This window comes from Bubalus bubalis, chromosome 4 (genome assembly GCF_019923935.1).
Source record: "Bubalus bubalis isolate 160015118507 breed Murrah chromosome 4, NDDB_SH_1, whole genome shotgun sequence".
Taxonomy (NCBI): domain Eukaryota; kingdom Metazoa; phylum Chordata; class Mammalia; order Artiodactyla; family Bovidae; genus Bubalus; species Bubalus bubalis.
This window is the reverse complement of record NC_059160.1, coordinates 89,065,782-89,078,434: the sequence shown is the minus strand read 5'-3', so window position 1 is coordinate 89,078,434 and position 12,653 is coordinate 89,065,782.

Here is a 12,653-nt window from a genome sequence, read left to right as displayed (position 1 = left end):
TGGGTGGAGCTGTATTTCTTCTCTCTGGAGTGCAATGAAGTGTCCAGTAATGAGTTTTGAGATGTCTATGGTTTTGGGGTGACTTTGGGAAGCTTGTATCTTGGAGCTCAGGGCTGTGTTCCTTTGTTGCTGGAGAATTTGCTTGGTATGTCTTGCCCTGGAACTTGTTGGCCCTTGTGTGGTGCTTGGTTTCAGTGTAGGTATGGAGGCGTTTGATGAGCTCCTGTAAATTAATGTTCCCTGGAGTCAGGAGTCCCCTGGAGTTAGGGTTTGGACTTAAGCCTCCTGCTTCCAGTTATCGGTCTTATTTTTACAGTAGTTTCAAAACTTCTCCTTCTATACAGCACCGTTGATAAAACATCTATGTTAAAGATGAAAAGTTTCTCCACCGTGAGGGTCACCCAGAGAGGTTCACAGCGTTACATGGAGAAAAGAAGAGGAAGGAGGGAGTTAGAGGTGACCCGAATGAGATGAGGTGGAATCAATAGAGGAGAGAGTGGACTAGCCAGTAATCACTTCCTTATGTGCACTCCACGACTGGACCGCTCAGAGATGTTCATGGAGTTATACAGAGAAGAGAAGAAGGAGGAAGGAGGCAGAGGTGGCCAGGAGGATAAAAGGGGGGCGTGAAAAGGAGGGAGACAGATCCAGCCAGTAATCAGTTCCCTAAGTGTTCTCCACCATCTGGAACACACAGAAATTCACAGAGTTGGGTAGAGTAGAGAGGGGTTAGGGAGGAGACACAGGCGACCTGGTGGAGAAAAAGGAGAGTCCAAAGGGAGAGAGAGCAGTCAAGCCAGTGATCTTTCTCCCTAGTGAAAAATGGGTACTGAAGATTGGGTTCTTAAAGGTACAAAATTGGTAACAAATACATAGAAGCAAAAATTAAAAATCTAGAGTAGAGTTTGGAATTTCAAAAATACAATGTTAAAGAAAAGAAGAAGGAAAAGAAAGAGAGAAAAAAAACAAACAAAAACAAAGTCGCAAAAATTATAAAGAAAATATAGGTATAAAATTGATAACAAATACCAAAAAGCAAAAGTTAAAAATCTAGAGTGGAGTTTGGAATTTCAAAAATACAATGTTAAAAAAAAGAAGAAGAAAAAGAAAGAGAGAAAAAAAAGAAACAAAACCAAACAAAGTTGCAAAAATTATAAAGAAAATATAGGTACAAAATTGATAACAAATACCAAAAAGCATAAACTAAAAATCTAGAGTAGAGTTTGGAATTTCAGGTATACAATGTTATATAAACGAAGAAGAGAAAGAAAGAGAGAGAAAAAAGTCACAAAAATTATAAAAAATAGGTACAAAATTGATAACAAATACCAAAAGCTAAAATTAAAAATCTAGAGTACAGTTTGGAATTTCAAAAATACAATGTTAAAGAAAAGAAGAAGAAAAAAAAACAAGGTCAAAAAAATTATAAAAAATATATATATGAAGTTTGCTTAAAAAAATAGGGTCTTTTTTTTTTTTTGCAAAGTAATAGTAGGTTATAAAAGTGAAAATTAAAGGAATAATAGAGGACTTAAAATTTTTTAAAAAATTAAAAAAAAAAGAAAGAATGATCGTAAAAATAGTAAAAATATATCTAGGACTTTCTCTGGTTTTGTTGTGGGTATTGTGGGTTCAGTTCATTTTCGGCTAGTTCCTTGGTCCAACTTATACTTCTCAAGATCTATAGGCCCCTTCCAATGTAGACGGTACTAACCACAGGGTTTTAATCTATTGCCTGTAGCTTCCAAGGCGGTTCCCTCTGTTATAGCTTCTTCTGTTTGCTGGTCTCTTCAGTGTCTGGTTTCCACCCTGACACAAAGGGGACGGTGGAGGACACTTTTTTTTTTTTTTTTTTAGGCTCACTTGTTCAGTCCCACTGTGGGGAGGGAGGGATGCTGCAAACAAATAACACTGGCATGTGCTCGCAGTGCCTCAGCCACACTGGGTCTGCCCCTGCTCACGGCGCGTGTAGCCTCCCTGTCCACACTGCTCAGGCTCTAGGTTGATCCGCTGGGAACTATCCGTGGCCGGCCCTGGGCTGCTTGCACCTCCCAGGTCCAAGCCGCTCAGGTTCAGGCACTCGGGTAGTCCTCAGAGGCGCAGACTCGGTTGGGCCTGCGTTTTGTGCCCTTCCCAGGTCTGAACAGCTCAGGTGATGAGGTGTTTGGCGAGCGTAATTGCTGCGACTTATCGCCTCCCCGCTGCTCGGTTATCTAGGTGTACAACCAGCGCACCTTCTCAGGTGGATGTTGACCGTCCAGACACCCAAGAAGTCTTAGTTAGCAAAGAAGCCTGCTTACAGTTTTATAGATAATGTCTCTCTGGGGCTGCGATTGCCCCCTTCCGGCTCTGACTGCCTGTCACCAGAGGGGGATGGTCTGCCGCTGACTATCTCTGTTCAGTCCTTTGTTCCGTGTGCGGGCCTGGCGGTGTCTTAGGTTAGGGCTGGCTTTTCGCGTGGTAGATATCCCACAGTCTGGTTTGCTAACCCACATTATTTCGTTCAGATAGCACTCGGGGTATTCAGGCCAGATCTTTACTCTAAGCGATGCAGCCCGCGCCGCGCCTCCCTGCCCAGCCCCCACTTGCTAGTGGCGTGTGCAGGCGTCTGCGCTGCTTCTCCACTGGGGGAGTTACTGTAGGGCTCGTAATCTGCGGGTTTTAATTGATTATTTATTTTTCCTCCCTGTTATGTTGCCCTCTGTGCTTCCAAGGCTCGGCACAGATTCGGCAGTGAGAAGGTTTCCTGGTGTTTGGAAACTTCTCTCTTTTTAAGACTCCCTTCCCGGGATGGAACTCCGTCCCTCCCTCTTTTGTCTCTTTTTGTGTCTTTTATATTTTTTCCTACCTCTTTTCGAAGACTTGGGTTGCTTTTCTGGGTGCCTGATGTCCTCTGCCGGCATTCAGAAGTTGTTTTGTGGAATTTACTCGGCATTTAAATGTTCTTTTGATCAATTTGTGGGGGAGAAAGTGTTCTCCCTGTCCTACTCCTCCACCATCTTAGCTCCTCCCTCTGAAGTTTTTTTATGTACAGCAGAAATTAACTCAATATTTTAAATCATCTACCTTCAATTAAAAAAGGAAAAAAATCTTAAACTTTTTTAAACTGTGATTAAAACTTTTTGTTATGGAAAAATTTAGACATATATAAAATAAAAAGAATACTGTAATAATTCTGCATCCATTATCCAGCTTCAACAATAATCAACTCATTGACTATTATCCATCTTTGACCACATGGACTGAAAAACGTGATCTCTATGCTACACGAACAGTCAAGCATCTAAAACATGGACCTGTTCAAAGGAAGAAGGGAAGGATAGGTATTGAAGAGCCATTATCAGTCTTTGCCATGGATAAGGACCTAATGATGGTTGACTGAATAAATCCCTAGGAGATCAGTTCAGTTCAGTCGCTCAGTCATGTCCAACTCTTTGTGACCCCATGGACTGCAGCATGCCAGGCCTCCCTGTCCGATGCCAATTCCTGGAGTTTACTCAAACTCATGTCCATTGAGTCAGTGATGCCATCCAACCATCTCATCCTCTGTCATTTCCTTTTCCTTCTGCCTTCAACCTTTCTCAGCATCAGGGTTTTTTCAAATGAGTCAGCTCTTCACATCAGGTGGCCAAAGTATTGGAGTTTCAGCTTCAACATCAGTCCTTCCAATGAATACTCAAGACTGTTTTCCTTTAGGATGGACTGGTTGGATCTCCTTGCAGTCCAAGGGACTCTCAAGAGTCTTTTCCAATACTACAGTTCAAAAGCATCAACTCTTTGGCGCTCAGCTTTCTTTATAGTCCACCTCTCATATCCGTACATGACTACTGGAAAAACCAAAGCTTTGACTAGATGAAACTTAGTTGGCAAAGTAATGTCTCTGCTTTTTAATAAGCTGTCTAGGTTGTTCATAACTTTTCTTCCAAGGAGCAAGCATCTTTTAATTTCATGGCTGCAGTCACCACCTGCAGTGATTTTGAGACCCCAAAATAAAGTCAGCCACTGTTTCCACTGTTTCCCCATCTATTTGCCATGAAGTGATGGGACCAGATGCCATGATCTTCGTTTTCTGAATGTTGAGCTTTAAGCCAACTTTTTCACTCTTCTCTTTCACTTTCATCAAGAGGCTCTTTAGTTCTTCTTTACTTTCTGCCATAAGGGTAGTGTTATCTGCATATTTGAGGTTATTGATATTTCTCCTGGCAATCTTGATTCCAGTTTGTGCTTCATCCATCCCAGCATTTCTCATGATATACTCTGCATATAAGTTAAATAAGCAGGATGACAATACACAGCCTTGATGTATACAGCTTTTCCTATTTGGAACCAGTCTGTTGTTTCATGTCCAGTTCTAACTGTTTCTCCCTGACCTGCATACAAATTTCTCAAAAGGCAGGTCAGGTGGTCTGGTATTCCCATCTCTTTAAGAATTTTCCACAGTTTGTTGTGGTCCACATAGTCAAAGGCTTTGGCATAGTCAATTAAACAGAAGTAGATATTTTTCTGGAGCACTCTTGCTTTTTCAATGATCCAACAGATGTTGGCAATTTGATCTCTGGTTCCTCTGCCTTTTCTAAATCCAGCTTGAACATCTGGAAGTTCACGGTACAGGTACTGTTGAAGCCTAGCTTGGAGAATTTTGAGCATTACTTTCATGTGAGATGAGTGCAATTGTGAGGTATTTTGAGCATTCTTTGGCATTGCCTTTCTTTGGGATTGGAATGAAAGCTGATCTTTCCCAGTCCTGTGGCCACCGCTGAGTTTTCTAAATTTGCTGGCATATTGAGTGCAGCATTTTCACAGCATCATCTTTTAGGATCTGAAATAGCTCAACTGGAATTCCATCACCTCCACTAGCTTTGTTCATAGTGATGCTTCCTAAGGCCCACTTGGTTTCGCCTTCCAGGATGTCTGGCTCTAGGTTGGTGATCACACCATCGTGATTATCTGGGTCATGAAGATCTTTTTTGTACAGTTGTTTTGTGTATTCTCACCACCTCTTCTTAATATCTTCTGCTTCTGTTAGGTCCATACCATTTCTGTCCTTTATTGTGCCCATATTTGCATGAAATGTCCCTAGGAGATAACAAAGAACAATATAGAAGGAACTTGGATTTTTCACTCTGGACTCTCAAGTACATGTCTGGGATTAAGAGAAAAATAATCTTTCATTTTGTTAGATACACTATTTTGGGATCTCTTTTGTAATAGCTTAAGCCTTTATCTTTCTAAAACGGATTTCCTAACTGACCAGTTACCTCCAACTTCCCACTACAAAAAATAAGTTTGTATTTTTTTTTAGTGTCTTAAGAAGCAAGTCTGTTATGTTTGAGAGGTACATTAGGTGCTCTATTAGGTACGAAAGAGCATATTCAAAGTTGGGATGCTCTGGATTTGACTTTCTGCTGGGCTTCTCCTGTGACCTATGTGTATGTGCTCATTCTTAAGATCAGCCAGGAACGTGTGGACATGTGAGCAGCCTCAGCCAGGAACATGCTTACTTCACACATGATTGAAGCTGGATGTGCTCAGCTGGGCAGCTGATTGGTGGTAGCGACAGTGGTGGTTAGAGCCTGCAGTAGGGAGCTCAAGGAGAACCAGGAAAAGCTGGCAGAGACTGAGTAGGAGCCCAGGGCAAGCCTGCGAGGAAGGAGGCCGAAGGAGGAACACAAGGAGTCTTGTAAAATATTATGATACAGGAAGAGGCTGTATGTATGATACAGGAAGAACCCACCAAAAAAAAGATACTTTATACCCAAAGAGAAAGGAGAAGCCAAAATGAGACTTTAGGAGGGGTGTAATCAAGTTAAAATCAAATCCTATGCCAGTCAGGTGGGCGGCCCACAAATTGGAGAATAATAATACCAAAGAAGTTCTCACACTGTTGTGAAAGTTCTGAGCTCTATGTCAGGCTTCCTAGCCTGATGATCTGACAAAGGGACTGAGAATCCCCAGGGAATCTGACTTTTAAGGGCAGCAGGATTTGATTACAGAACTTTCACTAGACTGGGGGAAACAGAGGCTCTTGGAGGGCATGAACAAAACCTTGTGTATGTCAGGATCCAGGGGAAAAAAGTAGTGACCACAGAGGAGACTGAGCCAGACCTGCCTGTGAATGTTTGAGGAGCTCGTGCAGAGGTGTGGGTCAACAGTGGCCTGCCTTGGGGACTGGGGCACTGGCAGCAATAGTCCTGGGAGGCATGTGTTGGCATAAGTCCTCTTGAAGTTCTCCAATAGCCCTACTATAGAGCCTGTGGGCTTCCCTTGTGGCTCAGATGGTAAAGCGTCTGCCTACAATGAGAGAGATCCAGGTTCAATCCCTGGGTTGGGAAGTTCCCCTGGAGAAGGAAATGGCAACCCACTCCAGTATTCATGCCTGGAAAATCCCTTGGACAGAGGAGCCCGGTAGGCTACAGTTCATGGGGTCGCAAAGAGTCGGACACGACTGAGCGACTTCACTTCATAGAGCCTGTAGACTCTGTAGACTGAGTTGCCTCAGGCCAAACAACTAACAGGGAGGGAGCACAACCCCACCCATCAGCAGGCAATTAGACGAAAATTTTCCTGAGCATAGCTCTGCCCGCCAGAAGATTCAGCTTTCTACACAGCCAGTCCCTCCCATCCTGGAAGCTTGCATAAGCCTTGAATTCTCATCCATCAGAAGGCAGTCAGAAGAAACAAGAACTACAATCCCACAGCCTCCAGGATAAAAACCACAATCCCAGAAAGCTAACCAAAATGATCACATGGATCACAGTATTGTGGCAAAGGGACTTGTGTAACTCAATGAAGCTATGACAAAACGTGGTCCACTGGAGAAGGGAATGGCAAACCACTTCAGTATTCTTGCCTTGAGAACCCCATGAACTGTATAAAAAGGCAAAAAGATATGACACCAGAAGATGAGCCTCCTAGGTCAGAATGTGTCCAATATACCACTGGGGAAGAGTAGAAAAATAGGTCCAGAAAGAGAGCTGGGCCAAAGCAGAAATGGTGCACAGTTGTGTGTGTGTCTGGTGGTGAAAGTAAAGTCCAATGCTATAAAGAGCAATATTGCATAGAGACCTGGAATGTTACGTCCATGAATCAAGGTAATTGGACATGGTCAACCAAGCTAGGTAGCATATTGAAAAGCAGAGACATCACTTTGCCAACAAAGGTCCGTCTAGTCAAGGCCATGGTTTTTCCAGTGGTCATGTATGGATGTGAGAGTTGGACTGTGCAGAAAGCTGAGTGCTGAAGAATTGATGTTTTTGAACTGTGGTGTTGGAGAAGACTCTTGAGAGTCCGTTGGACTGCAAGGAGATCCAACCAGTCCATTCTAAAGGAGATCAGCCCTGGGTATTGTTTGGAAGGAATGATGCTAAAGCTGAAACTCCAGTACTTTGGCCACCTCATGCGAAGAGTTGACTCATTGGAAAAGACTCTGATGCTGGGAGGGATTGGGGGCAAGAGGAGAAGGGGATGACAGAGGATGACATGGCTGGATGGCATCACTGACTCGATGGATGTGAGTCTGAGTGAACTCCAGGAGATGGTGATGGACAGGGAGGTCTGGCGTGCTGTGATTCATGGGGTCGCAAAGAGTTGGACATGACTGAGCGACTGAACTGAAGCAGGATGTGGCAAGAGTGAACATCAACGTTTTAGGAAACAGTGAACTAAAATGAACAGGAATGGGTGAATTTAATTCAGATGACCATTATATCTATTATTGTGGGCAAAATTCCCTAGAAGAAATGGAGTAGCTCTCATAGTCAACAAAAGAGCCTGAAATGCAGTACTTGGATGCAGTCTTAAAAACGACAGGATGATCTCAGTTCCTTTCCAAGGCAAACCATTCAACATCACAGTAATCCAAGTTAATGTGCCAACACTAGAGCCAAAGAAGCTTAAGTTGAATGGTTCTATGAAGACCTACAAGATTTTCTAGAACTAACACCAAAAAAAAAAAAAAAGTCCTTCTCATCATAAGGGATTGAAATGCAAAAGTAGATAGTCAAGAGAGACCTGGCGTAACAGGCAAGTTTGGCCTTGGAGTACAAAGTGGGCAGGGCAAAGTTTTGCCAAGAGAACCCACTGGTTATAGCAAACAGCTCCTTCCAACAACACAAGACAACTCTATACATGGACATCACCAGATGGTCAATACTGAAATTGATTATAGTCTCTGCAGCTTAAGATGGAGAAGCTCTATATGGTCAGCAAAAACAAGACCTAGAGCTGACTGTGGCTGAGATCATGAACTCCTTATTGCAAAATTCAGACTTAAATTGAAGAAAGTAGGGAAAACCACTAGGCCATTCAGGTATGATCCTGATGATAGTAGTATCAAATCTCTTATGATAATATGGTGGAGGTTACAAATAGATTCCAGTGTTGTTGTTCAGTTGATATGAAGTATCTAACTCTTTGTGACCCCATGGACTGCAGCATGCCAAGCCCCTCTGTTCCCCTGTCTCCTGATGTTTGCTCAAATTCATGTCCATTGAGTTGGTGATGTTATCTAACCATCTCATCCTTCACCTCCCCTTTCTCTTTTTGCTTTCGATCTTTCCCAGCATCAGGGTCTTTTCCAATGAGTCGGTTCTTCACATCAGTGGCCAAAGGGTTGAGCTTCAGCTTCAGTATCAGTTCTTCCAATGGATATTCAGGGTTGATTTCCTTTAGGATTGACTGGTTTGATATCCTTGCAGTCCAAGGGACTCTCAGGAGTCTTCTCCAGCACCACAATTAAAAAGCATCAATTCTTCAACGCTCAGGTTTCTTTATGGTCCAACTCTCATATCCATACATGACTCCTGGAACAACCATAGCTTTGAATATATGGACCTTTGGTGGCAGAAAGTAATGTTTCTGCTTTTTAATATACTGTCTAGGTTTGTCATAGCTTTCCTTCCAAGGAGCAAGCAACTTAAAAAAATTTTAATTGAAGGATAATTGTTTTACCAAATTTTGTGGTTTTCTGTCACACATCAACAAGAATCAGCCAGAGGTACACCCATGTCCCCTCCCTCCTGAACCTCTTTCCCATTTCCCTTCCCACCCCTCCCTTCAGCCTGTCACAGAGTCCCTGTTTGACTTCCCTGAGTCACACAGCTAATTCTTATTGGCTATCTATTTTACATATGGTATTGTAAGTTTCCATGTTACTCTCTCCATACATCTCATCTTCTCCCTCCTCCCCTCCCCCCATATCCATAGGTCTGTTCTCTATGTCTGTTTCTCCACTGATGCCCTGAAAATAAATTCATCAGTACCATCTTTTTAGAGTCCATATATATATGTGTCAGTATATGATGTTTATATTTCTCTGACTTACTTCACTCTGTACAATAGGCTCTAAGTTTGTCCCTCTTATTAGAAATAATTCATGTGCATCATTCCTCTTTATGGCTGAGCAGTATTCCATTGTATATATGTACCACAGCTTCTTTATCCATGCATCTGTTGATGGACATCTAGGTTGGCAAGCGATTTTTAATTTCATGGCTGCAGACATTGTCTGCAGTGATTTTGGAGCCCAATAAAATAAAACCTGTCATACTTCCACTTTTCCCCATCTGTTTGCCATGAAGTGATGGGACAAATGCTATGATATTAGTCTTTTGAGTGTTGAGTTTTAAGACAGTATTTTCACTCTCCTCTTTTACTCCATAAACAAACTCTTTAGTTCCTCTTCATTTTCTGCCATTAGAGTGATATCATATGCGTATCTGAGATTGTTGATATTTCTCCTGGCAATCTTGATTCCAGTTTGTGATTCACCCAGCCCAACAATTCACATGATGTACTCTGTATAGAAATTAAATAAGCAGGGTAACAATATACAGACTTGATGTACTCCTTTCCAAATTTTGAACCAATCTGTTGTTCCATGTCTGGTTCTAACTGTTGCTTCTTGACCTGCATACAGGTTTCTCAGAAGACTGGTAAGGTGATCTGGTATTCCCATCTCATTAAGAACTTTCCATAGTTTTTTGTGTTCCACATAGTCAAAGGCTTTAGCGTAATCAATGAAGCAGAAGTAGATGGTTTTCTGGAATCCCTTTGCTTTCTCAAGATTCAGTGAATGTTGACCATTTGATCTCTGGCTCCTCTGCCTTTTCTAAACCAGCAGGTACATCTGGAAATTCTCAGTTCACCTACGGCTGAAACCTAGCTTGAAGAATTTCGAGCATAACCTTACTAGCATGTGAAATGAGCAAAATTTTATAGTAGTTTGAACATTCTTTGGCATTGCCTTTCATTGGGATTGGAATGAAAGCTGACCTTTTCGAATCCTGTGGTGACGGCTGAGTTTTCCATATTTGCTGACATATTGAGTGCAGCACTTTAACAGCACCTTCTTTTAGGATTTGAGATAGCTCAGCTGGAATTCCATCATCTCCACCTTAGATGGAAGGGATCTAAAGTTGGCTGAAATCATCTCCTTCCTCAAGGAATAGTAGGGAAGATAAGATAAACATTAAGAATTAATTAAAATGCAAGCTATAGTGTCATAAATATCATGAGAGAGATTAGAAATGTGCCCTGAGTGTTCGTAAGAGGGAAGATAATTTATATTTGGTGGGGGAGCTGTGGGAAAAAGCACTCAAGGAAAGATTCATGAGGGGAGTAACAGTGACATTTCAGTTTGCTTTGCAGTATTGGTGTGGGATTCTGACAAGTAGAGATGTGTGATGGGAAAAAGACAGCCAGGGCAGGAGCTCAAAGTATTTGAAATGAATGACTTGAAGGGGGTTTGAGTTATTTCCTTACCTCTGAGATAAGAAAATACCTTTCACAAATTGCTGTGAGAGGAACTCTTTCTGAAAACAATAGAGGAGGAGAGCTGAGCAATGGAAGAATCTGGACCCCCTGGGGCCTTGTTGTTGGGACTCAATTTCATTACTGCTACTTCTTGTTTGATCATTAAGGAGGATGATTGCAGAACTTTATTCTAATTTGATTATGAGAAATGCAAAAGAAGGGTAATCAGGAGATTTGAGTCCTAAATCTGTTTCTGCTTCTCATTGGTGGGCCAAAGCCGGGCAAGTCATCTCTGCCTCTGTGGCTCAGTTTCCTCATTATTAAATGAAGGTTTTGGTCTAGTCATTTTTCTGAGATCTCTTCCTGCTTCGACATTCCAAAGCAAGTATTCCAAAGCTTCAATTTAAATTGCCCATTTCTGTATTAGCCAAGTTATATTTTCTAATTCCCTCTTCTTACCCTATATACCCACTGGAGTTTTGGCATTTAGACCATATTCCTCTTGTCTCAGAGCCCAGCAGCTCCCTAATGAAGGCCCCATAGCCTGTGTAGGGACATATAGGGCTGGGCAAATGGTGGGCAGGACATCCCTCTCCTATACTTAATGACAAGTAAGTCTCAAGAAATAACTTGGTATTCATCCTACGATTTTAGTCTGAATTTGAACATAATGTAACACATCTCCCAGAGGGTACTGTATAATTTCCCTCCCTAGTCATGGGGTAAAAGACTTTCCTCCAAGTCTACAGGGTTGTAGGAATAATCCCTGTATGTGGTTGGGTTGTATGTGAAGACAGGATTGAATGGCCCTTCCTCCCACTGATCTCACACATCTACTGAACTTTGCCTCAGTTTCAGCCTCAAGAAGGCATATGCTCTGGAAAATGTAAAGCATAAGCTTCTCCAAATGGGAAATGCAGCTGAAGCTGGGACTGTTTTGCTCGGCTCTACATCCTTGGCCTTCATCTACAGAGAAATATCCTCATCTTGGAAATTTCCCCTGGGCGTGTACTTCATATGAGGCCATGATTTTCAGAGGGCTTTGCTGAAGGGAACTGACAACTGAGGAGGGGATCTTAGCCTGAGGGTCAAAGGATCAAGAAGAGATAGAATTCAGAGAGCTGGCATGAAAGTGGTCTTGGCTGATGTTGACCTGTCAGTATCTGGATGGAACAATTGCTGTTGTCTTTCTGAGAACTCTTTGGAGCTGAAGGGGAGATGGGGTAGAAGCTGAACATTTGTTCTGCTTTCTCCAACCACTTCTTCCTTTAGGCCTGAACACCAGTCAAGCATCTGAAGTGGTCCAGGCTCAGGTGGGTGGTGGAGAGATTCAAGTCAGGGGTTCTCACAGTGCACAGGTTTCAGCGAGCTTTTGGGAGGAACACCCAGGATGATGTCTCAAAATATGGACCCTTTTTCTTCCTTTCTATCCCAATCTCTCCTCCATGCTACTTTCCTCTGACATCTGTATTGTTGTGAAGGCAGCAATTTTACTAAACAAAATTAAATGTTTCTTTTCATATGTTCCTTCTCTCTTATTCATTTTTTTTTTTTTTTGCACTCTAATTGTTAGCCAATTAAGTGACAGGACCTATTAGACACTGGGAATATGGAAGGCTTAGACATGGTTTTGCTCTCAAGACTTACACTTCATTTTAAAATTTTATTTATTTATTTAGGTAAATTTTTTTATTTTAATAACTTCAACTTCAGTGTACATTAACTTTCTGGATATTAGTTCCTTGTTTAAAATGAATGCGATGAGACAGAACTCTGTAAGACCTTTTATGCCATGTGTTTCTGTCTGATTGCTAAATATCATACCTTGGTCTGCTATATTCCAAGGCTTACAGGTAGATAGTCCCTTCTATATCCTAAGATCATACAAGAGAAAGGACTCC